Genomic DNA, 6,067 nt, shown 5'->3' with positions numbered 1-6,067 from the left:
CATCAGGCAAAGTGGTGGGTGTCACGTACATCCTGCCACAACTGATTTCTCCGTCCGCACTAGCAATGGTTTATGGATATAGAAGAATTCCTCCCGCGACAGTGTTTTTTGCCGTCGTGGCAGCGTTTTAATGAGGTTGTATTTCTCATTGAATGATCACATTGCAATACAAATATAGAATGGTGTCTCATCATTCAAACAATCATGAAGTACATTAATTATTGCAACGTCACCATAATAAATAAAAGTAATAGTGAAGCAAAGGGGTTGAGTATAAAAATTGCCGGAGAAAAAAACATGTGTGTCTCAATAGATAATTAATAGTTTATAATGTTGTTTTGATAAATTGTCTCGGGTAGGCTACTCGCTCGAAATTGATAACCGAAGTGTGTCTTGGCTCAGTGAAGTCGTTCTTCACGTGACTCTAGTGCGTAGTGGTACTTCCCATCACTACACCACGACACTACATTCTCTATCGAGGTGTGTTGGCAAAAATCACTTTTGCCAACCAAATGTTGGTCGGAAAAACTTCTATCAAACTGTTGGCTGGTAATACTCACATGTAACAACCAACAGTCGGTCGGGAATGCTAAAACTTATAGCATCATATTATTGGTTGGTAAAAGTTGTACTACTGTCAAACTGTTGGTCGGCAAATAATGCGGACCGACTGTGGGTCGGCAGCTGGGCTGTCAAAATATACGCGCGCACGCATGGGAAGCTTAGCGCGCCAAGCAATCTGAAAATTTTCTGATCTATCCCATATCTCTCTGTCCTCTCTCCGTTGTATCTTCCTCTCCAAAAAATCCCTATCCAGATCTGAGCGGCGGTGGCTCCCATCCTCTTCATCCACTTCGCTCCCTCAGATCAAGCTCTGCCACAAAGTTAAGGAGGGTCTCGCCGCCCGATTTGGAGGAAGGTCTCACCGCCCTGTGGATTTGCATGCTTGAAGCAAGAGAGTTCCACCCTGGAGTGGAGGAACTGGTACGCGGTCGTCGATCTGTGCGCGTCTAGCCATGGATATGGCAGGTTAGCCCCTCTCGCGCGCCTCCTCCGTACGTAGTGCCAGCAGCCCACATGCCATAGATCCGTCATCCCTTCATTCATCCCACGCGCCGGTCGCCGGTGGCTATCGCACTGTTCTATCATCCCCGCCCGCCGCACGCGATAACCCACGCTGCCATGTCGTTTTGCTGCAGCCAGGCCGCCGCCCCTGCCCTTGCGCTTCGGGCAGAGGCTCGTTCTTCCTGCTGCTGGTCACTCTTGGCGACTAGCGTTCCTCCCGGTGGTGGCTCTCTACCCACTACGTCAGCTTTCTCCCAGCTGCCGCGCCCATCAACACCTATCTCGTCATTCCCGTTTGGTTCGAATTTTATGTGCAACTGTAAGCATTTCTTGTTTGTATTAATTCCCTCAGATCTTTGTTTGTCAGTTTGCAGTAGAACTATTCATCTTTCCTGGGGGATTAGATGATTTGCCACACTTTATCAGGGGTTTGATGATTTGCCCCAGGATTGTGTGAATGGCAAGTGGACCCGGCCCCACCCGTCAATCTCAGGGGGAGGGGCAAATGATCAAAGTGAAAAGTAAAGTGTGGGTTAAGATCTAATTTCTCCATCTTTCCTAGGCCTTCATTAAATTAATTTCTCTTACTAGATCATAGTTGTTTGATTATTGGCAAACAATCATTCTTTACCTATCATTTTTGGATCCGCAGATTGATCCGGCAACACACAGGAAGATGCAAAGAAGCATGATGGGAAAAAGGCCGGTACACCTCTAAACTTTGTAATATTTGGGAGACTGTGACTAATATTGCCAACATATATGTTTGTTGTCCTTGACCTGGATGCGATGACACTCTTTTTCATTCAGTTTGGAGTTGGTTTGCATTGTTTCTGTAAAACAGTTTTGTCTGGACGTCGTAAAGAACAGTTAGTCATGAATCATGATTACAGTTCATCATATGTATTCTGCCTCTACACAATATACATCTCATTATTTATTTCCATGGTATCATAAGTCATTTTTTTATTTTGTTGTTTTCTGATGTAAAATGCATGATATGGATGTCTCACTTCATTTCTGCTATTTTCTACTCTCATTGACATGTCGATATGTCGTTCTAGAATTTTGTTGCTTCTGTTAGAACCCATATTATCAAATTGACACCATGCAAATGTTGCGACTAACAGGTTACATGCTTGTTTCTGACTTTTTAGGTTTCGACTTTGGACATTTGAACAAATTATACACTGGATATTGCTTGTATTATAATAGAAGGTAAACTTACCAAACGAACAGAGGAAGTTTTAAAACAGAGTATTGACTTATGTGCTATGTGCAACATCAAATGGTATGCTAGATTTCTGAATCTTAATCCAATATAAGAATAATTAGTTCTTGAGCACCAGTTTTTTATGTGAGTAGTCAAATGATAGTCAATTCTTTCTTTCACTCATGCTCAAAATTGAAAATTAATTTATGTGCATACCTCTTCGATCCTAACAGTATCTGTGTACTGTATAGGAGAAATCTTCTTAGTTTCTGAATCCTGAGAAGTAGAAAGTCGGGTGCTTAACGGTGATCCTACCATGCATATGGCATAAGTAAGTTAGTTCTAAAAAGGTTATTGTTAATTTGCCTGCGTCTGCCTCGCAATTGCCACAACTCCTCTTGCGTCAGTGTTCCTATAAGTTGGTACAAAGATTTGACCGTGGATGAAATTCATACGGGTAACACAGTAGTTTGTGAACAACAATATTGCATTTTCTTGCATAATCTAAAACTATCAAAATTAACCAGAGAAGTGAATATGTCTTCTCTCACACTGTCCACATGTTCCTCTGTCAGTTTGCATGCGGACCGTACAAAACTGGGTAGTGCTATCGTTTTTGAAGTAACTTAGGTTCCTGAAGTTTTGAGTTCAAAATAATCATTTTAAAGATGTGGAGTAATTGGCAAAGATAAGGGTACATTATATGGGTCGGAACAATGGTAATATGTCCATGGTCATCAACAAGAGTGTGATTTGCATACCTTTGTACGATATTATTAAAGGTATTATTGTTGCTTTGTTGATTTTTGTAGGCTCTTTTGGACGACAAAAAGGTAAGCTATCTTACAGTTAAACAGTTGGAAGAAGTATTACAATATATTCTCCGAAGTATTATTTCATTACCAATTTTCTAAGGTTACTCCCAGCTTTCTTCTTTACCAGGGAATTTCTATCATGATTCCTCTCTTTCCTTGCTTTACCTTGTTAGATTTTTGTTTCTGTTCATATACAATATGAATATTTTTCTCTCATATACTCCTTCTGCTGGAAACTTGCTGATTTTAGGGGTGCTGCTACTACTGCAAAGACTGTTTCATAAAAAACAAGTAGTGGTTGATCGACACTTTGGGATGAGCGTGCATGTGTGGTACGTCTACTCCAGCGACCTACACTTCCTTCACAGATTTGTTCATGCCTTTCTTTTGGTTATTTTCTAACTAACATGAGACTTTTATATATGTATGTAGTACTATAACAAATACAGATTTTTTGCTTCTACGTACTATATCCTACTATCATATATATATGGACTACTCACATATGAAATGTTTGCAAAATAAAAACAAGCAAAGAAAATGCAGTTTATGATATTGTATTATTATAATTGAGACTTGTTTAACTTTTGTAGGAAGGAAATAAAAGGACAACGCTCAAACAAAAGGACAACACTCACAAGGAACCATGAAGCCAGCGATCGTGTCTCCTTTTTGTGAACGTGATGTATGGTGTTCTGGTGGTTATGCTTGGAACAGACTAAAGCCTGTGTATGTGACAATTATCTAATGGAATAAAAAAATGTTTGGTGCACCTAATGGAGGGTGTCTTCATGATTATTATTAGAACACCTGAACTATATATGTAACAATCAGTATCATTGATTAACTAAAACTGTGGTTGGCTAAAAAATGTTGATGATTTGTTGGTCGGCGAAAGAAAACAACATCACATTGTTGGTCGACAATACAAATGCCGTCTGAATGTCGGTCGGGAAAGGCTGACACAAAGCCCAACTGAATGTTGGTCGGTAAAGATCCATGGCTACCCAACAGATTGTTGGTCGGGAAAGGCCCATGGCACCCCCAACGAATTGTTGGTCGGGAAAAACCCACGACGGACCCAACAGACTGTTGGTCGAGAAAGATATTCCATAGCCATCAAACTGTCGGCCGGGAAAGGGCTTTCCCATCTGGACTTTTCCCAGCAGACACTTTCAGTTGCCAATAATCTTTCCCGACCAACTGTTTGTCATCGAAAGCTGTATTTCCAACCAACCTAGTTGTTGGAAATGCAGTGTCGTGGTGTAGTGATCCTCATTTACAACCTCCTTGTTGATGATTTTGTCAAACACCTTTTGGATGCGCTTAGGCTCAGATAATAATTTCCCTATGTTATTGTCCTTCTCCATCTCCTCACACCACTTGATGATGTAGCTATGGTTTTGCAAATATTGACTTTTCTTCAAATAGTCGTTCATGACAACCATGGCAAAGTAGCCAGACATATGGGAGGTTCTCACATTTGGTTCTTCATAGCAACAAGCGCTAGTAATGAACTTGAATTGTGAATAATATGTTACCTTGTTGTTGAAGTTCTTACACTTGCGTAGAGCAACAATAAGAACCTCCTTCAATTTAGTCCATTGCTTCTGAGGGTGTCTCTTCGAATCAAAGAAATATGCCAGGCCCTGCGTCGGCAATAGTGCTATTACGATCCAATGTCGGTCACAGCGCAATAAACGAAGAAATTAGCATGGATGAGTGAACATGAAAACTTACTTGTCACAATATAGCAACAGAAAGGTGTCCTTTTGAGGATCAGTTGTAATAATACATGGGAATAGGTAGTTCGAGATGAGGTTCTCGCTAATTGTGGATTCGAGGGTGTGGGAGTGCATGTAAAAAGGATCAAGTAAAGACACTTTACTATGCCCGAGTAGGGGATCTGAAGCTCGATGAAGTGCTCAATGCCTCATTAACTCCGGGGAGAGTGCACTCACATACTCCCTCCATCACAGTTTATTAGGCATGCACGTGTACCTAGGTCATCAATTTGACTTATATAAAATATATTGTTTAACATAAAAATTATATCATTAGAAAATAAAATATCTAAAGTTTCTAACGATATATTTTTGTAATATATGCGTCTTATTAAGTTGGTCAAATTGACGACCTAGATACACGTGCCAGACTTATAAACTGAAACGGAGGGAGTAGAAGATATTTGCATGGATCACCTCATTAAATGGTAGATCAATTATATCGGTGGGGAAATGAAGGACAAAACTATAACCTTGTAGGACCTTCTCCCAGTAACGTTGTTGACCTTCTTTTGATCTACGTATCATGTTGTCGTGTAGGACATTAAGATCTATCGAGAGGGTCATCAACATAGAGTTCAAAAGTGACGGTTTGCGGGTTTGTACTGATTCCATTGATGACCTTCGGGGAAGACAATTCGCACATGTGGCTTGTATACGGGTGGTCCACAATCAACAGATAGATTCTTCCGTGTTAATTGCGGAATATCACTAGCTATGTTCTCCCCATTGTTGTCAATGTTGAAAAGGGGGTCAAGGTTCACGCAGGGGGGATCCCAGTCATTACCTCAAAATCCGTGTGTACTAATCTCCTCTATATCGTTGAGTGGGCACTTAAGCAGGTACCCCCTTGTCACTTGTCCTAACCTAGTGATGCCTTCATCAGGGGGTGAGGCAACGAACAGTTTTTGAAGCCTGACATTACATACTGCACTACCACCCTCGTCTTGTCGAGTGACAGGACGACCCCTGCATCATTCTAGTACCATCTGTAAATGGAATTATTTGCCCCTTGGTAACCTTGGTCCGCAAGCCGTTCACTCCGGCTAGCAGCCAGCATGAAACATCGAGCGATGCTCGTGGCTGTTGGGCGGTACTATATAGATGATGCTCATGGCCACACGGGAATATTTCAGCTAACTTTCTTTCAATTGGTGCAGCTACTTTCACATCTACTTTGGTGTTTGTAA

General features: G+C 41.2%; 1 long non-coding RNA gene across 7 annotated transcripts; it reads left to right on the top strand.

Annotated features, from left to right (window-relative positions):
* Positions 1-696: 696 nt before the first annotated feature.
* LOC123395425 lies at positions 697-3,870 on the top strand. Of its 7 annotated transcripts, none has more exons than XR_006609725.1 (7): positions 697-1,029; positions 1,200-1,593; positions 1,718-1,771; positions 2,223-2,283; positions 2,530-2,609; positions 3,091-3,425; positions 3,687-3,870. It is a non-coding gene; the product is annotated as an uncharacterized LOC123395425 (long non-coding RNA). The 7 variants fall into 7 exon arrangements; XR_006609726.1 differs by lacking the exon at positions 2,530-2,609 and having other exon boundaries at positions 701-1,029; positions 1,200-1,363; positions 1,433-1,593; XR_006609729.1 differs by lacking the exon at positions 2,530-2,609 and having other exon boundaries at positions 701-1,029; positions 1,200-1,384; positions 1,492-1,593.
* Positions 3,871-6,067: the final 2,197 nt, after the last annotated feature.

This window comes from Hordeum vulgare, chromosome 5H (assembly GCF_904849725.1).
Source record: "Hordeum vulgare subsp. vulgare chromosome 5H, MorexV3_pseudomolecules_assembly, whole genome shotgun sequence".
Taxonomy (NCBI): domain Eukaryota; kingdom Viridiplantae; phylum Streptophyta; class Magnoliopsida; order Poales; family Poaceae; genus Hordeum; species Hordeum vulgare.
The sequence above is the reverse complement of the archived record's forward strand: the minus strand, read 5'-3'. Positions and strand labels throughout refer to the sequence as shown.